At 46.3% G+C, this 19,438-nt stretch overlaps 17 non-coding genes across 17 annotated transcripts; all 17 read right to left on the bottom strand.

Annotated features, from left to right (window-relative positions):
• Nucleotides 1–163: 163 nt before the first annotated feature.
• trnag-gcc (transfer RNA glycine (anticodon GCC)) lies at nt 164–234 on the bottom strand. Its single transcript has one exon. It is a non-coding gene; the product is annotated as a tRNA-Gly (tRNA).
• Nucleotides 235–1,039: 805 nt separating this feature from the next.
• On the bottom strand, nt 1,040–1,110 carry trnag-gcc (transfer RNA glycine (anticodon GCC)). The gene has a single exon. It is a non-coding gene; the product is annotated as a tRNA-Gly (tRNA).
• Nucleotides 1,111–1,914: 804 nt separating this feature from the next.
• On the bottom strand, nt 1,915–1,985 carry trnag-gcc (transfer RNA glycine (anticodon GCC)). Its single transcript has one exon. It is a non-coding gene; the product is annotated as a tRNA-Gly (tRNA).
• An 805-nt stretch (nt 1,986–2,790) lies between these two features.
• On the bottom strand, nt 2,791–2,861 carry trnag-gcc (transfer RNA glycine (anticodon GCC)). The gene has a single exon. It is a non-coding gene; the product is annotated as a tRNA-Gly (tRNA).
• An 805-nt stretch (nt 2,862–3,666) lies between these two features.
• Nucleotides 3,667–3,737, bottom strand: trnag-gcc (transfer RNA glycine (anticodon GCC)). The gene has a single exon. It is a non-coding gene; the product is annotated as a tRNA-Gly (tRNA).
• An 805-nt stretch (nt 3,738–4,542) lies between these two features.
• trnag-gcc (transfer RNA glycine (anticodon GCC)) lies at nt 4,543–4,613 on the bottom strand. The gene has a single exon. It is a non-coding gene; the product is annotated as a tRNA-Gly (tRNA).
• Nucleotides 4,614–5,418: 805 nt separating this feature from the next.
• On the bottom strand, nt 5,419–5,489 carry trnag-gcc (transfer RNA glycine (anticodon GCC)). The gene has a single exon. It is a non-coding gene; the product is annotated as a tRNA-Gly (tRNA).
• An 805-nt stretch (nt 5,490–6,294) lies between these two features.
• On the bottom strand, nt 6,295–6,365 carry trnag-gcc (transfer RNA glycine (anticodon GCC)). Its single transcript has one exon. It is a non-coding gene; the product is annotated as a tRNA-Gly (tRNA).
• An 805-nt stretch (nt 6,366–7,170) lies between these two features.
• Nucleotides 7,171–7,241, bottom strand: trnag-gcc (transfer RNA glycine (anticodon GCC)). The gene has a single exon. It is a non-coding gene; the product is annotated as a tRNA-Gly (tRNA).
• Nucleotides 7,242–8,046: 805 nt separating this feature from the next.
• trnag-gcc (transfer RNA glycine (anticodon GCC)) lies at nt 8,047–8,117 on the bottom strand. The gene has a single exon. It is a non-coding gene; the product is annotated as a tRNA-Gly (tRNA).
• A 699-nt stretch (nt 8,118–8,816) lies between these two features.
• Nucleotides 8,817–8,887, bottom strand: trnag-gcc (transfer RNA glycine (anticodon GCC)). The gene has a single exon. It is a non-coding gene; the product is annotated as a tRNA-Gly (tRNA).
• Nucleotides 8,888–9,692: 805 nt separating this feature from the next.
• trnag-gcc (transfer RNA glycine (anticodon GCC)) lies at nt 9,693–9,763 on the bottom strand. Its single transcript has one exon. It is a non-coding gene; the product is annotated as a tRNA-Gly (tRNA).
• Nucleotides 9,764–10,568: 805 nt separating this feature from the next.
• trnag-gcc (transfer RNA glycine (anticodon GCC)) lies at nt 10,569–10,639 on the bottom strand. Its single transcript has one exon. It is a non-coding gene; the product is annotated as a tRNA-Gly (tRNA).
• Nucleotides 10,640–11,444: 805 nt separating this feature from the next.
• trnag-gcc (transfer RNA glycine (anticodon GCC)) lies at nt 11,445–11,515 on the bottom strand. Its single transcript has one exon. It is a non-coding gene; the product is annotated as a tRNA-Gly (tRNA).
• Nucleotides 11,516–12,320: 805 nt separating this feature from the next.
• Nucleotides 12,321–12,391, bottom strand: trnag-gcc (transfer RNA glycine (anticodon GCC)). Its single transcript has one exon. It is a non-coding gene; the product is annotated as a tRNA-Gly (tRNA).
• Nucleotides 12,392–13,196: 805 nt separating this feature from the next.
• Nucleotides 13,197–13,267, bottom strand: trnag-gcc (transfer RNA glycine (anticodon GCC)). Its single transcript has one exon. It is a non-coding gene; the product is annotated as a tRNA-Gly (tRNA).
• An 805-nt stretch (nt 13,268–14,072) lies between these two features.
• On the bottom strand, nt 14,073–14,143 carry trnag-gcc (transfer RNA glycine (anticodon GCC)). The gene has a single exon. It is a non-coding gene; the product is annotated as a tRNA-Gly (tRNA).
• Nucleotides 14,144–19,438: the final 5,295 nt, after the last annotated feature.

The following is a 19,438-nucleotide window of genomic DNA, read 5'->3' as shown; positions in this document are numbered from 1 at the left end:
TGCTTTGCTTCTGCTGGGAATCGAACCTGGGTCCCCTGGCGAAACAACAACTCTGCCACTCAACCACCAGTGGCAGTGAAAGCTGCGCTGTGGCTCATGGCTCTTGGGCGACAGCTGCCGCTTATGAAGAACGACTAACATGGCGTTAAAGGACGACCTCTGCTGCATTGGCCGGGAATCGGACCCGGGTCTCCCGCGTGGCAGGCGAGAATTCTACCACTGAACCACCAATGCTCTTTTCCTGCAAGAATTCTACGAATTTATGTGGAATATACATCTCTTCAACTGGGTAATATCGACCAATGCTAAAGTTGAACAACTGACAGACAAACTGATCAAGTTCCATGGGTATTTGATGAACTGATATGAGCAAAAGTGTCTCTGAGCAAAGGGGAGTGGGGGAGGTCAATATCAAAAGTGAGAGGCGTTAACTTCTGTGGCCACCAGCTCCCTTAAGAACCACAGGGCACCTCAGCCTCCTGGACTGCACCAGATTTGTCAGTTCTTGCTGGGAGTCATTACCCTGCTCTTCCAACAAGCCACTGTCCAACTGTGACCTTGTGGCGCTGTCTTGGGGATCTTACATTACTTACCTTGCAGTTTATTCCACTTTCATGCAGGTCAGCATTGACCCTGGACATTTTTCTTCTGGTGTTTTTTAGAGACAACAAACAGGTCAGTTTACTCTCATTGGTTTCTTTAAGCCTGACCTTTCTTGCCTGCAGCCTTTTTATTGCCTTCAGGAGTTTTTCACAGGTGCATGAGCCATAATTGCTTGTACTTCGTTGAACAAGCATGGAAAAGCATTGTCTAGAGTGCTTCCACTAGTTCCCTGTAAAACACTGATAAGTTGCCCACTTCTAAAGTAGCAAGATACACTGCTTTGCTTCTGCTGGGAATGGAACCTGGGTCCCCTGCGCGGGAAACAACAACTCTGCCACTCAACCACCAGTGAGTGAAGCTGCGCTGTGCTCATGGCTCTGGGGACAGCTGCCGCTTATGAAGAACGACTAACATGGCGTTAAAGGACGACCTCTGCTGCATTGGCCGGGAATCGGACCCGGGTCTCCCGCGTGGCAGGCGAGAATTCTACCACTGAACCACCAATGCTCTTTTCTGCAAGAATTCTACGAATTTATGTGGAATATACATCTCTTCAACTGGGTAATATCGACCAATGCTAAAGTTGAACAACTGACAGACAAACTGATCAAGTTCCATGGGTATTTGATGAACTGATATGAGCAAAAGTGTCTCTGAGCAAAGGGGAGTGGGGGAGGTCAATATCAAAAGTGAGAGGCGTTAACTTCTGTGGCCACCAGCTCCCTTAAGAACCACAGGGCACCTCAGCCTCCTGGACTGCACCAGATTTGTCAGTTCTTGCTGGGAGTCATTACCCTGCTCTTCCAACAAGCCACTGTCCAACTGTGACCTTGTGGCGCTGTCTTGGGGATCTTACATTACTTACCTTGCAGTTTATTCCACTTTCATGCAGGTCAGCATTGACCCTGGACATTTTTCTTCTGGTGTTTTTTAGAGACAACAAACAGGTCAGTTTACTCTCATTGGTTTCTTTAAGCCTGACCTTTCTTGCCTGCAGCCTTTTTATTGCCTTCAGGAGTTTTTCACAGGTGCATGAGCCATAATTGCTTGTACTTCGTTGAACAAGCATGGAAAAGCATTGTCTAGAGTGCTTCCACTAGTTCCCTGTAAAACACTGATAAGTTGCCCACTTCTAAAGTAGCAAGATACACTGCTTTGCTTCTGCTGGGAATGGAACCTGGGTCCCCTGCGCGGGAAACAACAACTCTGCCACTCAACCACCAGTGAGTGAAGCTGCGCTGTGCTCATGGCTCTGGGGACAGCTGCCGCTTATGAAGAACGACTAACATGGCGTTAAAGGACGACCTCTGCTGCATTGGCCGGGAATCGGACCCGGGTCTCCCGCGTGGCAGGCGAGAATTCTACCACTGAACCACCAATGCTCTTTTTCTGCAAGAATTCTACGAATTTATGTGGAATATACATCTCTTCAACTGGGTAATATCGACCAATGCTAAAGTTGAACAACTGACAGACAAACTGATCAAGTTCCATGGGTATTTGATGAACTGATATGAGCAAAAGTGTCTCTGAGCAAAGGGGAGTGGGGGAGGTCAATATCAAAAGTGAGAGGCGTTAACTTCTGTGGCCACCAGCTCCCTTAAGAACCACAGGGCACCTCAGCCTCCTGGACTGCACCAGATTTGTCAGTTCTTGCTGGGAGTCATTACCCTGCTCTTCCAACAAGCCACTGTCCAACTGTGACCTTGTGGCGCTGTCTTGGGGATCTTACATTACTTACCTTGCAGTTTATTCCACTTTCATGCAGGTCAGCATTGACCCTGGACATTTTTCTTCTGGTGTTTTTTAGAGACAACAAACAGGTCAGTTTACTCTCATTGGTTTCTTTAAGCCTGACCTTTCTTGCCTGCAGCCTTTTTATTGCCTTCAGGAGTTTTTCACAGGTGCATGAGCCATAATTGCTTGTACTTCGTTGAACAAGCATGGAAAAGCATTGTCTAGAGTGCTTCCACTAGTTCCCTGTAAAACACTGATAAGTTGCCCACTTCTAAAGTAGCAAGATACACTGCTTTGCTTCTGCTGGGAATGGAACCTGGGTCCCCTGCGCGGGAAACAACAACTCTGCCACTCAACCACCAGTGAGTGAAGCTGCGCTGTGCTCATGGCTCTGGGGACAGCTGCCGCTTATGAAGAACGACTAACATGGCGTTAAAGGACGACCTCTGCTGCATTGGCCGGGAATCGGACCCGGGTCTCCCGCGTGGCAGGCGAGAATTCTACCACTGAACCACCAATGCTCTTTTTCTGCAAGAATTCTACGAATTTATGTGGAATATACATCTCTTCAACTGGGTAATATCGACCAATGCTAAAGTTGAACAACTGACAGACAAACTGATCAAGTTCCATGGGTATTTGATGAACTGATATGAGCAAAAGTGTCTCTGAGCAAAGGGGAGTGGGGGAGGTCAATATCAAAAGTGAGAGGCGTTAACTTCTGTGGCCACCAGCTCCCTTAAGAACCACAGGGCACCTCAGCCTCCTGGACTGCACCAGATTTGTCAGTTCTTGCTGGGAGTCATTACCCTGCTCTTCCAACAAGCCACTGTCCAACTGTGACCTTGTGGCGCTGTCTTGGGGATCTTACATTACTTACCTTGCAGTTTATTCCACTTTCATGCAGGTCAGCATTGACCCTGGACATTTTTCTTCTGGTGTTTTTTAGAGACAACAAACAGGTCAGTTTACTCTCATTGGTTTCTTTAAGCCTGACCTTTCTTGCCTGCAGCCTTTTTATTGCCTTCAGGAGTTTTTCACAGGTGCATGAGCCATAATTGCTTGTACTTCGTTGAACAAGCATGGAAAAGCATTGTCTAGAGTGCTTCCACTAGTTCCCTGTAAAACACTGATAAGTTGCCCACTTCTAAAGTAGCAAGATACACTGCTTTGCTTCTGCTGGGAATGGAACCTGGGTCCCCTGCGCGGGAAACAACAACTCTGCCACTCAACCACCAGTGAGTGAAGCTGCGCTGTGCTCATGGCTCTGGGGACAGCTGCCGCTTATGAAGAACGACTAACATGGCGTTAAAGGACGACCTCTGCTGCATTGGCCGGGAATCGGACCCGGGTCTCCCGCGTGGCAGGCGAGAATTCTACCACTGAACCACCAATGCTCTTTTTCTGCAAGAATTCTACGAATTTATGTGGAATATACATCTCTTCAACTGGGTAATATCGACCAATGCTAAAGTTGAACAACTGACAGACAAACTGATCAAGTTCCATGGGTATTTGATGAACTGATATGAGCAAAAGTGTCTCTGAGCAAAGGGGAGTGGGGGAGGTCAATATCAAAAGTGAGAGGCGTTAACTTCTGTGGCCACCAGCTCCCTTAAGAACCACAGGGCACCTCAGCCTCCTGGACTGCACCAGATTTGTCAGTTCTTGCTGGGAGTCATTACCCTGCTCTTCCAACAAGCCACTGTCCAACTGTGACCTTGTGGCGCTGTCTTGGGGATCTTACATTACTTACCTTGCAGTTTATTCCACTTTCATGCAGGTCAGCATTGACCCTGGACATTTTTCTTCTGGTGTTTTTTAGAGACAACAAACAGGTCAGTTTACTCTCATTGGTTTCTTTAAGCCTGACCTTTCTTGCCTGCAGCCTTTTTATTGCCTTCAGGAGTTTTTCACAGGTGCATGAGCCATAATTGCTTGTACTTCGTTGAACAAGCATGGAAAAGCATTGTCTAGAGTGCTTCCACTAGTTCCCTGTAAAACACTGATAAGTTGCCCACTTCTAAAGTAGCAAGATACACTGCTTTGCTTCTGCTGGGAATGGAACCTGGGTCCCCTGCGCGGGAAACAACAACTCTGCCACTCAACCACCAGTGAGTGAAGCTGCGCTGTGCTCATGGCTCTGGGGACAGCTGCCGCTTATGAAGAACGACTAACATGGCGTTAAAGGACGACCTCTGCTGCATTGGCCGGGAATCGGACCCGGGTCTCCCGCGTGGCAGGCGAGAATTCTACCACTGAACCACCAATGCTCTTTTTCTGCAAGAATTCTACGAATTTATGTGGAATATACATCTCTTCAACTGGGTAATATCGACCAATGCTAAAGTTGAACAACTGACAGACAAACTGATCAAGTTCCATGGGTATTTGATGAACTGATATGAGCAAAAGTGTCTCTGAGCAAAGGGGAGTGGGGGAGGTCAATATCAAAAGTGAGAGGCGTTAACTTCTGTGGCCACCAGCTCCCTTAAGAACCACAGGGCACCTCAGCCTCCTGGACTGCACCAGATTTGTCAGTTCTTGCTGGGAGTCATTACCCTGCTCTTCCAACAAGCCACTGTCCAACTGTGACCTTGTGGCGCTGTCTTGGGGATCTTACATTACTTACCTTGCAGTTTATTCCACTTTCATGCAGGTCAGCATTGACCCTGGACATTTTTCTTCTGGTGTTTTTTAGAGACAACAAACAGGTCAGTTTACTCTCATTGGTTTCTTTAAGCCTGACCTTTCTTGCCTGCAGCCTTTTTATTGCCTTCAGGAGTTTTTCACAGGTGCATGAGCCATAATTGCTTGTACTTCGTTGAACAAGCATGGAAAAGCATTGTCTAGAGTGCTTCCACTAGTTCCCTGTAAAACACTGATAAGTTGCCCACTTCTAAAGTAGCAAGATACACTGCTTTGCTTCTGCTGGGAATGGAACCTGGGTCCCCTGCGCGGGAAACAACAACTCTGCCACTCAACCACCAGTGAGTGAAGCTGCGCTGTGCTCATGGCTCTGGGGACAGCTGCCGCTTATGAAGAACGACTAACATGGCGTTAAAGGACGACCTCTGCTGCATTGGCCGGGAATCGGACCCGGGTCTCCCGCGTGGCAGGCGAGAATTCTACCACTGAACCACCAATGCTCTTTTTCTGCAAGAATTCTACGAATTTATGTGGAATATACATCTCTTCAACTGGGTAATATCGACCAATGCTAAAGTTGAACAACTGACAGACAAACTGATCAAGTTCCATGGGTATTTGATGAACTGATATGAGCAAAAGTGTCTCTGAGCAAAGGGGAGTGGGGGAGGTCAATATCAAAAGTGAGAGGCGTTAACTTCTGTGGCCACCAGCTCCCTTAAGAACCACAGGGCACCTCAGCCTCCTGGACTGCACCAGATTTGTCAGTTCTTGCTGGGAGTCATTACCCTGCTCTTCCAACAAGCCACTGTCCAACTGTGACCTTGTGGCGCTGTCTTGGGGATCTTACATTACTTACCTTGCAGTTTATTCCACTTTCATGCAGGTCAGCATTGACCCTGGACATTTTTCTTCTGGTGTTTTTTAGAGACAACAAACAGGTCAGTTTACTCTCATTGGTTTCTTTAAGCCTGACCTTTCTTGCCTGCAGCCTTTTTATTGCCTTCAGGAGTTTTTCACAGGTGCATGAGCCATAATTGCTTGTACTTCGTTGAACAAGCATGGAAAAGCATTGTCTAGAGTGCTTCCACTAGTTCCCTGTAAAACACTGATAAGTTGCCCACTTCTAAAGTAGCAAGATACACTGCTTTGCTTCTGCTGGGAATGGAACCTGGGTCCCCTGCGCGGGAAACAACAACTCTGCCACTCAACCACCAGTGAGTGAAGCTGCGCTGTGCTCATGGCTCTGGGGACAGCTGCCGCTTATGAAGAACGACTAACATGGCGTTAAAGGACGACCTCTGCTGCATTGGCCGGGAATCGGACCCGGGTCTCCCGCGTGGCAGGCGAGAATTCTACCACTGAACCACCAATGCTCTTTTTCTGCAAGAATTCTACGAATTTATGTGGAATATACATCTCTTCAACTGGGTAATATCGACCAATGCTAAAGTTGAACAACTGACAGACAAACTGATCAAGTTCCATGGGTATTTGATGAACTGATATGAGCAAAAGTGTCTCTGAGCAAAGGGGAGTGGGGGAGGTCAATATCAAAAGTGAGAGGCGTTAACTTCTGTGGCCACCAGCTCCCTTAAGAACCACAGGGCACCTCAGCCTCCTGGACTGCACCAGATTTGTCAGTTCTTGCTGGGAGTCATTACCCTGCTCTTCCAACAAGCCACTGTCCAACTGTGACCTTGTGGCGCTGTCTTGGGGATCTTACATTACTTACCTTGCAGTTTATTCCACTTTCATGCAGGTCAGCATTGACCCTGGACATTTTTCTTCTGGTGTTTTTTAGAGACAACAAACAGGTCAGTTTACTCTCATTGGTTTCTTTAAGCCTGACCTTTCTTGCCTGCAGCCTTTTTATTGCCTTCAGGAGTTTTTCACAGGTGCATGAGCCATAATTGCTTGTACTTCGTTGAACAAGCATGGAAAAGCATTGTCTAGAGTGCTTCCACTAGTTCCCTGTAAAACACTGATAAGTTGCCCACTTCTAAAGTAGCAAGATACACTGCTTTGCTTCTGCTGGGAATGGAACCTGGGTCCCCTGCGCGGGAAACAACAACTCTGCCACTCAACCACCAGTGAGTGAAGCTGCGCTGTGCTCATGGCTCTGGGGACAGCTGCCGCTTATGAAGAACGACTAACATGGCGTTAAAGGACGACCTCTGCTGCATTGGCCGGGAATCGGACCCGGGTCTCCCGCGTGGCAGGCGAGAATTCTACCACTGAACCACCAATGCTCTTTTTCTGCAAGAATTCTACGAATTTATGTGGAATATACATCTCTTCAACTGGGTAATATCGACCAATGCTAAAGTTGAACAACTGACAGACAAACTGATCAAGTTCCATGGGTATTTGATGAACTGATATGAGCAAAAGTGTCTCTGAGCAAAGGGGAGTGGGGGAGGTCAATATCAAAAGTGAGAGGCGTTAACTTCTGTGGCCACCAGCTCCCTTAAGAACCACAGGGCACCTCAGCCTCCTGGACTGCACCAGATTTGTCAGTTCTTGCTGGGAGTCATTACCCTGCTCTTCCAACAAGCCACTGTCCAACTGTGACCTTGTGGCGCTGTCTTGGGGATCTTACATTACTTACCTTGCAGTTTATTCCACTTTCATGCAGGTCAGCATTGACCCTGGACATTTTTCTTCTGGTGTTTTTTAGAGACAACAAACAGGTCAGTTTACTCTCATTGGTTTCTTTAAGCCTGACCTTTCTTGCCTGCAGCCTTTTTATTGCCTTCAGGAGTTTTTCACAGGTGCATGAGCCATAATTGCTTGTACTTCGTTGAACAAGCATGGAAAAGCATTGTCTAGAGTGCTTCCACTAGTTCCCTGTAAAACACTGATAAGTTGCCCACTTCTAAAGTAGCAAGATACACTGCTTTGCTTCTGCTGGGAATGGAACCTGGGTCCCCTGCGCGGGAAACAACAACTCTGCCACTCAACCACCAGTGAGTGAAGCTGCGCTGTGCTCATGGCTCTGGGGACAGCTGCCGCTTATGAAGAACGACTAACATGGCGTTAAAGGACGACCTCTGCTGCATTGGCCGGGAATCGGACCCGGGTCTCCCGCGTGGCAGGCGAGAATTCTACCACTGAACCACCAATGCTCTTTTCTGCAAGAATTCTACGAATTTATGTGGAATATACATCTCTTCAACTGGGTAATATCGACCAATGCTAAAGTTGAACAACTGACAGACAAACTGATCAAGTTCCATGGGTATTTGATGAACTGATATGAGCAAAAGTGTCTCTGAGCAAAGGGGAGTGGGGGAGGTCAATATCAAAAGTGAGAGGCGTTAACTTCTGTGGCCACCAGCTCCCTTAAGAACCACAGGGCACCTCAGCCTCCTCAGTCTTGGGGATCTTACATTACTTACCTTGCAGTTTATTCCACTTTCATGCAGGTCAGCATTGACCCTGGACATTTTTCTTCTGGTGTTTTTTAGAGACAACAAACAGGTCAGTTTACTCTCATTGGTTTCTTTAAGCCTGACCTTTCTTGCCTGCAGCCTTTTTATTGCCTTCAGGAGTTTTTCACAGGTGCATGAGCCATAATAGCATGGAAAAGCATTGTCTAGAGTGCTTCCACTAGTTCCCTGTAAAACACTGATAAGTTGCCCACTTCTTAAGTAGCAAGATACACTGCTTTGCTTCTGCTGGGAATCGAACCTGGGTCCCCTGCGCGGGAAACAACAACTCTGCCACTCAACCACCAGTGAGTGAAGCTGCGCTGTGCTCATGGCTCTGGGGACAGCTGCCGCTTATGAAGAACGACTAACATGGCGTTAAAGGACGACCTCTGCTGCATTGGCCGGGAATCGGACCCGGGTCTCCCGCGTGGCAGGCGAGAATTCTACCACTGAACCACCAATGCTCTTTTCCTGCAAGAATTCTACGAATTTATGTGGAATATACATCTCTTCAACTGGGTAATATCGACCAATGCTAAAGTTGAACAACTGACAGACAAACTGATCAAGTTCCATGGGTATTTGATGAACTGATATGAGCAAAAGTGTCTCTGAGCAAAGGGGAGTGGGGGAGGTCAATATCAAAAGTGAGAGGCGTTAACTTCTGTGGCCACCAGCTCCCTTAAGAACCACAGGGCACCTCAGCCTCCTGGACTGCACCAGATTTGTCAGTTCTTGCTGGGAGTCATTACCCTGCTCTTCCAACAAGCCACTGTCCAACTGTGACCTTGTGGCGCTGTCTTGGGGATCTTACATTACTTACCTTGCAGTTTATTCCACTTTCATGCATGTCAGCATTGACCCTGGACATTTTTCTTCTGGTGTTTTTTAGAGACAACAAACAGGTCAGTTTACTCTCATTGGTTTCTTTAAGCCTGACCTTTCTTGCCTGCAGCCTTTTTATTGCCTTCAGGAGTTTTTCACAGGTGCATGAGCCATAATTGCTTGTACTTCGTTGAACAAGCATGGGAAAGCATTGTCTAGAGTGCTTCCACTAGTTCCCTGTAAAACACTGATAAGTTGCCCACTTCTAAAGTAGCAAGATACACTGCTTTGCTTCTGCTGGGAATGGAACCTGGGTCCCCTGCGCGGGAAACAACAACTCTGCCACTCAACCACCAGTGAGTGAAGCTGCGCTGTGCTCATGGCTCTGGGGACAGCTGCCGCTTATGAAGAACGACTAACATGGCGTTAAAGGACGACCTCTGCTGCATTGGCCGGGAATCGGACCCGGGTCTCCCGCGTGGCAGGCGAGAATTCTACCACTGAACCACCAATGCTCTTTTTCTGCAAGAATTCTACGAATTTATGTGGAATATACATCTCTTCAACTGGGTAATATCGACCAATGCTAAAGTTGAACAACTGACAGACAAACTGATCAAGTTCCATGGGTATTTGATGAACTGATATGAGCAAAAGTGTCCTTGAGCAAAGGGGGGTGGGGGAGGTCAATATCAAAAGTGAGAGGCGTTAACTTCTGTGGCCACCAGCTCCCTTAAGAACCACAGGGCACCTCAGCCTCCTGGACTGCACCAGATTTGTCAGTTCTTGCTGGGAGTCATTACCCTGCTCTTCCAACAAGCCACTGTCCAACTGTGACCTTGTGGCGCTGTCTTGGGGATCTTACATTACTTACCTTGCAGTTTATTCCACTTTCATGCAGGTCAGCATTGACCCTGGACATTTTTCTTCTGGTGTTTTTTAGAGACAACAAACAGGTCAGTTTACTCTCATTGGTTTCTTTAAGCCTGACCTTTCTTGCCTGCAGCCTTTTTATTGCCTTCAGGAGTTTTTCACAGGTGCATGAGCCATAATTGCTTGTACTTCGTTGAACAAGCATGGAAAAGCATTGTCTAGAGTGCTTCCACTAGTTCCCTGTAAAACACTGATAAGTTGCCCACTTCTAAAGTAGCAAGATACACTGCTTTGCTTCTGCTGGGAATGGAACCTGGGTCCCCTGCGCGGGAAACAACAACTCTGCCACTCAACCACCAGTGAGTGAAGCTGCGCTGTGCTCATGGCTCTGGGGACAGCTGCCGCTTATGAAGAACGACTAACATGGCGTTAAAGGACGACCTCTGCTGCATTGGCCGGGAATCGGACCCGGGTCTCCCGCGTGGCAGGCGAGAATTCTACCACTGAACCACCAATGCTCTTTTCCTGCAAGAATTCTACGAATTTATGTGGAATATACATCTCTTCAACTGGGTAATATCGACCAATGCTAAAGTTGAACAACTGACAGACAAACTGATCAAGTTCCATGGGTATTTGATGAACTGATATGAGCAAAAGTGTCTCTGAGCAAAGGGGAGTGGGGGAGGTCAATATCAAAAGTGAGAGGCGTTAACTTCTGTGGCCACCAGCTCCCTTAAGAACCACAGGGCACCTCAGCCTCCTGGACTGCACCAGATTTGTCAGTTCTTGCTGGGAGTCATTACCCTGCTCTTCCAACAAGCCACTGTCCAACTGTGACCTTGTGGCGCTGTCTTGGGGATCTTACATTACTTACCTTGCAGTTTATTCCACTTTCATGCAGGTCAGCATTGACCCTGGACATTTTTCTTCTGGTGTTTTTTAGAGACAACAAACAGGTCAGTTTACTCTCATTGGTTTCTTTAAGCCTGACCTTTCTTGCCTGCAGCCTTTTTATTGCCTTCAGGAGTTTTTCACAGGTGCATGAGCCATAATTGCTTGTACTTCGTTGAACAAGCATGGAAAAGCATTGTCTAGAGTGCTTCCACTAGTTCCCTGTAAAACACTGATAAGTTGCCCACTTCTAAAGTAGCAAGATACACTGCTTTGCTTCTGCTGGGAATGGAACCTGGGTCCCCTGCGCGGGAAACAACAACTCTGCCACTCAACCACCAGTGAGTGAAGCTGCGCTGTGCTCATGGCTCTGGGGACAGCTGCCGCTTATGAAGAACGACTAACATGGCGTTAAAGGACGACCTCTGCTGCATTGGCCGGGAATCGGACCCGGGTCTCCCGCGTGGCAGGCGAGAATTCTACCACTGAACCACCAATGCTCTTTTCCTGCAAGAATTCTACGAATTTATGTGGAATATACATCTCTTCAACTGGGTAATATCGACCAATGCTAAAGTTGAACAACTGACAGACAAACTGATCAAGTTCCATGGGTATTTGATGAACTGATATGAGCAAAAGTGTCTCTGAGCAAAGGGGAGTGGGGGAGGTCAATATCAAAAGTGAGAGGCGTTAACTTCTGTGGCCACCAGCTCCCTTAAGAACCACAGGGCACCTCAGCCTCCTGGACTGCACCAGATTTGTCAGTTCTTGCTGGGAGTCATTACCCTGCTCTTCCAACAAGCCACTGTCCAACTGTGACCTTGTGGCGCTGTCTTGGGGATCTTACATTACTTACCTTGCAGTTTATTCCACTTTCATGCAGGTCAGCATTGACCCTGGACATTTTTCTTCTGGTGTTTTTTAGAGACAACAAACAGGTCAGTTTACTCTCATTGGTTTCTTTAAGCCTGACCTTTCTTGCCTGCAGCCTTTTTATTGCCTTCAGGAGTTTTTCACAGGTGCATGAGCCATAATTGCTTGTACTTCGTTGAACAAGCATGGAAAAGCATTGTCTAGAGTGCTTCCACTAGTTCCCTGTAAAACACTGATAAGTTGCCCACTTCTAAAGTAGCAAGATACACTGCTTTGCTTCTGCTGGGAATGGAACCTGGGTCCCCTGCGCGGGAAACAACAACTCTGCCACTCAACCACCAGTGAGTGAAGCTGCGCTGTGCTCATGGCTCTGGGGACAGCTGCCGCTTATGAAGAACGACTAACATGGCGTTAAAGGACGACCTCTGCTGCATTGGCCGGGAATCGGACCCGGGTCTCCCGCGTGGCAGGCGAGAATTCTACCACTGAACCACCAATGCTCTTTTCCTGCAAGAATTCTACGAATTTATGTGGAATATACATCTCTTCAACTGGGTAATATCGACCAATGCTAAAGTTGAACAACTGACAGACAAACTGATCAAGTTCCATGGGTATTTGATGAACTGATATGAGCAAAAGTGTCTCTGAGCAAAGGGGGGTGGGGGAGGTCAATATCAAAAGTGAGAGGCGTTAACTTCTGTGGCCACCAGCTCCCTTAAGAACCACAGGGCACCTCAGCCTCCTGGACTGCACCAGATTTGTCAGTTCTTGCTGGGAGTCATTACCCTGCTCTTCCAACAAGCCACTGTCCAACTGTGACCTTGTGGCGCTGTCTTGGGGATCTTACATTACTTACCTTGCAGTTTATTCCACTTTCATGCAGGTCAGCATTGACCCTGGACATTTTTCTTCTGGTGTTTTTTAGAGACAACAAACAGGTCAGTTTACTCTCATTGGTTTCTTTAAGCCTGACCTTTCTTGCCTGCAGCCTTTTTATTGCCTTCAGGAGTTTTTCACAGGTGCATGAGCCATAATTGCTTGTACTTCGTTGAACAAGCATGGAAAAGCATTGTCTAGAGTGCTTCCACTAGTTCCCTGTAAAACACTGATAAGTTGCCCACTTCTAAATTAGCAAGATACACTGCTTTGCTTATGCTGGGAATCGAACCTGGGTCCCCTGCGCGGGAAACAACAACTCTGCCACTCAACCACCAGTGAGTGAAGCTGCGCTGTGCTCATGGCTCTGGGGACAGCTGCCGCTTATGAAGAACGACTAACATGGCGTTAAAGGACGACCTCTGCTGCATTGGCCGGGAATCGGACCTGGGTCCCCCGCGTGGCAGGCGAGAATTCTACCACTGAACCACCAATGCTCTATTTCTGCAAGAATTCTACGAATTCATGTGGAAAATACATCTCTTCAACTTGGTAATATCGACCAATGCTAAAGTTGAACAACTGACAGACAAACTGATCAAGTTCCATGGGTATTTGATGAACTGATATGAGCAAAAGTGTCTCTGAGCAAAGGGGAGTGGGGGAGGTCAATATCAAAAGTGAGAGGCGTTAACTTCTGTGGCCACCAGCTCCCTTAAGAACCACAGGGCACCTCAGCCTCCTGGACTGCACCAGATTTGTCAGTTCTTGCTGGGAGTCATTACCCTGCTCTTCCAACAAGCCACTGTCCAACTGTGACCTTGTGGCGCTGTCTTGGGGATCTTACATTACTTACCTTGCAGTTTATTCCACTTTCATGCAGGTCAGCATTGACCCTGGACATTTTTCTTCTGGTGTTTTTTAGAGACAACAAACAGGTCAGTTTACTCTCATTGGTTTCTTTAAGCCTGACCTTTCTTGCCTGCAGCCTTTTTATTGCCTTCAGGAGTTTTTCACAGGTGCATGAGCCATAATTGCTTGTACTTCGTTGAACAAGCATGGAAAAGCATTGTCTAGAGTGCTTCCACTAGTTCCCTGTAAAACACTGATAAGTTGCCCACTTCTAAAGTAGCAAGATACACTGCTTTGCTTCTGCTGGGAATGGAACCTGGGTCCCCTGCGCGGGAAACAACAACTCTGCCACTCAACCACCAGTGAGTGAAGCTGCGCTGTGCTCATGGCTCTGGGGACAGCTGCCGCTTATGAAGAACGACTAACATGGCGTTAAAGGACGACCTCTGCTGCATTGGCCGGGAATCGGACCCGGGTCTCCCGCGTGGCAGGCGAGAATTCTACCACTGAACCACCAATGCTCTTTTCCTGCAAGAATTCTACGAATTTATGTGGAATATACATCTCTTCAACTGGGTAATATCGACCAATGCTAAAGTTGAACAACTGACAGACAAACTGATCAAGTTCCATGGGTATTTGATGAACTGATATGAGCAAAAGTGTCTCTGAGCAAAGGGGGGTGGGGGAGGTCAATATCAAAAGTGAGAGGCGTTAACTTCTGTGGCCACCAGCTCCCTTAAGAACCACAGGGCACCTCAGCCTCCTGGACTGCACCAGATTTGTCAGTTCTTGCTGGGAGTCATTACCCTGCTCTTCCAACAAGCCACTGTCCAACTGTGACCTTGTGGCGCTGTCTTGGGGATCTTACATTACTTACCTTGCAGTTTATTCCACTTTCATGCAGGTCAGCATTGACCCTGGACATTTTTCTTCTGGTGTTTTTTAGAGACAACAAACAGGTCAGTTTACTCTCATTGGTTTCTTTAAGCCTGACCTTTCTTGCCTGCAGCCTTTTTATTGCCTTCAGGAGTTTTTCACAGGTGCATGAGCCATAATTGCTTGTACTTCGTTGAACAAGCATGGAAAAGCATTGTCTAGAGTGCTTCCACTAGTTCCCTGTAAAACACTGATAAGTTGCCCACTTCTAAAGTAGCAAGATACACTGCTTTGCTTCTGCTGGGAATCGAACCTGGGTCCCCTGCGCGGGAAACAACAACTCTGCCACTCAACCACCAGTGAGTGAAGCTGCGCTGTGCTCATGGCTCTGGGTTAGGGTTAGGGTTAGGTTTGGAAAAGTACAACAGCTCCCCCCAACCTAGCCCTCGTCTAGGCCGGTTTGGGATAGGGAGACTGAGGGAAAGGTGCACGGGCCCACGCTTGTCAGACTATACCATATCGCATGAGATCATCTCCGGTCTAGGAGCTGTGCTTGTCTAAGCATTGGGCCTAAAAAAGTGAAAGTTATGTTTTTGGTTAAATTTAGGCTCTGAATTTTTTCACCCTTAAGTTTCACAGTGCTCGAGTTGAACCGGCTGGGTTCATAATTGCTGAGGTTATGGCGGTTAGCTTGAGAGTGCAGTTTGTTCCAGCACTCAATCTAGATCTAAGTAGATATGAGAACACAAAGTTCTTAACTGAACTTGTTCCAGATCGGCGAACCAGACCACAACTCGAAGGTCGCAGACCGGTAATCCCGACCCAGCATCGTGCTCTGCCAAAAAGTATTGTTTCAGCCAGACTGCCATGTTATCAAAGACGGTTAATGTCATAGTTAAATTATAATCATTGGGTCTGTGATTGTTAAGTTTAGGGTGTGTTTTAGTTCAGCCTTAAATTTAGCTGTGTTAGAATTACACCGACTAGGTTTGTAAACCGCTGGGTCTGTGACGGTTAAGTTTAGGGTGTGGTTTGGTTCAGCCTTAAATTTAGCTGTGTTAGAATTAAACCGGCTAGGTTTTTAAACCGCTGGGTCTGTGACGGTTAAGTTTAGGGTGTGGTTTGGTTCAGCCTTAAATTTAGCAGTACTCACCAGACCACAGCTCGAAATTCAGAGTCCGACGATCCGGACCCAGCATCGCGTTCCGCCATGAAGTCCTGTTTCAGCCAGACTGCCTTGTCCCAAAGACGGTAAGTGTCATCGTTAGACTATAAACACTGGGTCTATGATGGTTAAGTTTAGGGTGTGTTTTAGTTCAGCCTTAAATTTAGCAGTGTTAGAATTAAACCGGCTAGGTTTTTAAACCGCTGGGTCTGTGACTGTTAAGTTTAGGGTGTGGTTTGGTTCAGCCTTAAATTTAGCAGTACTCACCAGACCACAGCTCGAAATTCAGAGTCCGACGATCCCGACCCAGCATCGCGTTCCGTCATGAAGTCCAGTTACAGCCAGACTGCCATGTTATCAAAGACGGTTAATGTCATAGTTAAATTATAATCGTTGGGTCTGTGATGGTTAAGTTTAGGGGTGTGGTTTGGTCCAGCCTTAAAAATAGCAGTCCTCGAGTTGAACCGGCTAGGTTTTTAAATGCTGCGGTTATGGTGGTTAGGTTTAGAGCGCGGTTTGGTCCATCTATAGATTTAACAGTACCCGAGTTGAACCGGTTGGGTTTTTGAAGGCTGCGAGTAGATGTGAGAACACGCCAAGAAGTTTTGTTTCAGGCAAATGCCATGTTTCAAGGACGATATTTATTATAGTAGGACATTTTGGTCATTATTCTTTCCTGCTCCCCCAAAACAGTTAGAGTGAGGGAAATGTTCAAGACAACCTCTTCAGTAGTGTACCTCAGGATCATCGGGTGTTTCGGCCGTTAAACACTATACACCCTCACGCTGAGGCCGGCTCGCTTGGACGATCAGCCCCAAGCGCGTGTCTTGTATCCAATTGCTATTTGGGCCTGACCAGATCCACAATTGCATGGTTGGGGTCTGGATTGAGTTAAAAAGGGTTTTTCACTTAAACCAGTGATTAGGAGAGATGTTAATTTGATTCTGTTGATTTGAAATTATTTGGAGTGCATGTTAGAGCGACTGAAAAAAACATATGTACTCTGCTGTATAATAAACCAAAGTAGGTCTGAAATATCGAAAACTTGGCCTAGAATACTCCTAAAAGGTCGAAGGTTGAGACTGGCGGATGCGGGGCATCAAGCTTCTACCAGACCTCCCTCCTAAAAGTTATGGCAAACCAATCAGACATCACCCTCACACAAGGGTAACCGCTGGATGCGACAACTTCTGAGAGAGAAAAATGTTGCAATAGCCTTCTATTTGTGTGTTTTTGCATACACTGTTACAGGGTGGTGAGTTCAAAATTATCAAAATATTTTTTGAGATTAGACCCATCTTGTGCTCCTCCAAATATGTCGGACACGACCGTGCATCTTTCTTAGGTTTTTATCACTGATAAATAGCTCTTTTTAGCATTTAAAGTCAGCTTCTTTGACAGCTAATTAAATATGCGGATTCCTGCTCCAATAACGTTTCAAGGCCTATTTTTCTGGGGATTTAAATAGCATTTTAATTAATTTAAAGCCTGGATTCTGATCTCTGTCACTTAATTGTTCTGTAGGTAATATTAATTCACTTACGTTAGCGTGCTAATGCTAATATTACTCTATTAATCATTAACACATTACTAATTAAGGTTTAATAGTTACCTCTTGAAGTGAATCAGAAGGCATTAAAACGGTTGGCTCCACGTACTTCCTATATTTTGAAAGTAAGTTTTATCAAGCTCAATAAGTATCAAAATTGCTGCTCCAAACACATCTCTAGGCTTACTCCCAGGGGGTTTTAGATACACTCTTCCTATTTGAAAATTAGTTATCCAATACCTCTTTCTTTATCTTTCTGTTAGTAATATCAGTATTTTAAAGTTAGTCGGAAGAAAAATAGGAAAATATCTTTCAGCTTACCACTAAAGGTATGAGTATGTTAAAATTAACATGTCCATAATATCATACATATAAATATAAATCTAAAAATAAAAAATAAAAAACAAATATTAAGACTATAAAAATATATATAAAGATATAAAAACCCCCGGAAAGAAAACCATTAAAGGCCCATGAGTTTCAATTTAAAGCAAACCAGGAGGTGACTAGGCCTGTCTGGGCCATGCACCTCCCACCAAGCCTGTCTGGGCTTGGGTTTGCCCCCCTGTCCCGCCTCTTCCTCCTCCCCTGGCGGAGAAAAGGAGAACCGGGAAGGAGTGATCCAATTAAAAGATTCAATGTGTTTTTTTTTTTTTTTTTTTTTTTTTTTTTTTTTTTTTATAACGCTGGGTCAGTGATGGCTAGATACAGTGTGTGGTTTAGTTAAGCCTTAAATTTAGCAGTGTTTTGAGTTCAACCGGCTAGGTTTTTAAACCGCTGGGTCTGTGACGATTAAGTTAGAGTGTGGTTTGGTTCAGACTTAAATTTAGCAGTACTCACCAGACCACAGCTCGGAATTCAGAGTCCGACGATCGCGACCCAGCATCGCGTTCCGCCATGAAGTCCTGTTTCAGCCAGACTGCCTTGTCCCCAAGGACGGTAAGTGTCATCGTTAGACTATAATCACTGGGTCTATGATGGTTAAGTTTAGGGTGTGTTTTAGTTCAGCCTTAAATTTAGCTGTGTTAGAATTAAACCGGCTAGGTTTTTAAACCGCTGGGTCTGTGACGGTTAAGTTTAGGGTGTGTTTTAGTTCAGCCTTAAATTTAGCTGTGTTAGAATTAAACCGGCTAGGTTTTTAAACCGCTGGGTCTGTGACGGTTAAGTTTAGGGTGTGGTTGGGTTCAGCCTTAAATGAAGCGGTACTCACCAGACCACAGCTCGAAATTCAGAGTCCGACGATCCGGACCCCGCATCGCGTTCCGCCATGAAGTCCTGTTTCAGCCAAACTGCCTTGTCCCAAAGACGGTAAGTGTCATCGTTAGACTGCAATCACTGGGTCTGTGATGGTTAAGTTTAGGGTGTGTTTTAGTTCAGCCTTAAATTTAGCTGTATTAGAATTAAACCGGCTAGGTTTTTAAACCGCTGGGTCTGTGACTGTTAAGTTTAGGGTGTGCTTTAGTTCAGCCTTAAATTTAGCTGTGTTAGAATTAAACCGGCTAGGTTTTTAAACCGCTGGGTCTGTGACGGTTAAGTTTAGGGTGTGGTTTGGTTCAGCCTTAAATTTAGCAGTACTCACCAGACCACAGCTCAAAATTCAGAGTCCGACGATCCCGACCCAGCATCGCGTTCCGCCATGAAGTCCTGTTTCAGCCAGACTGCCTTGTCCCAAAGACGGTAAGTGTCATCGTTAGACTGCAATCACTGGGTCTGTGATGGTTAAGTTTAAGGTGTGTTATAATTCAGCCTTAAAATTAGCAGTACTTGAGTTGAGCCAGCAAGTTTTCCGATAGCTGCATCTGTGATGGCTAAGGTTAGGGTGTGGGTTAATTCAGCCTTAAATTTAACAGTGCTCGAGTTGAGCCAGCAAGTTTTCCGATGGTTGCGTCTGTGATGGTTAAGGTTTAGCTCGGCCTTAAATTTCACAGTACTCGAGTCGAATCGGCAAGGTTTTCAATCGTTGAGGTTATGGCGGTTAGGTTTACAGCGCAGGTTTGGTTCAGCATTATAATTAAATCTGATTAGATGTGAGAACACGAAGTTCTTTACGGAACTTGTTCCAGATCGGCGAACCAGACCGCAGCTCGAAAGCTGCAATCCGATAATCCCGACCCAGCATCGTGCTCTGCCAAGAAAGTTTTGTTTCAGCCAAACAGTCATGTTTCAAAGACCATACTTGTTACAGGAAGGCATTGTTTGCTGTTATTCTTTCCTGCTCCCTCA

This window comes from Carassius auratus, unplaced genomic scaffold, assembly GCF_003368295.1.
Source record: "Carassius auratus strain Wakin unplaced genomic scaffold, ASM336829v1 scaf_tig00045531, whole genome shotgun sequence".
Lineage (NCBI taxonomy): Eukaryota > Metazoa > Chordata > Actinopteri > Cypriniformes > Cyprinidae > Carassius > Carassius auratus.
This window is presented reverse-complemented; position numbering and strand designations above follow the sequence as displayed.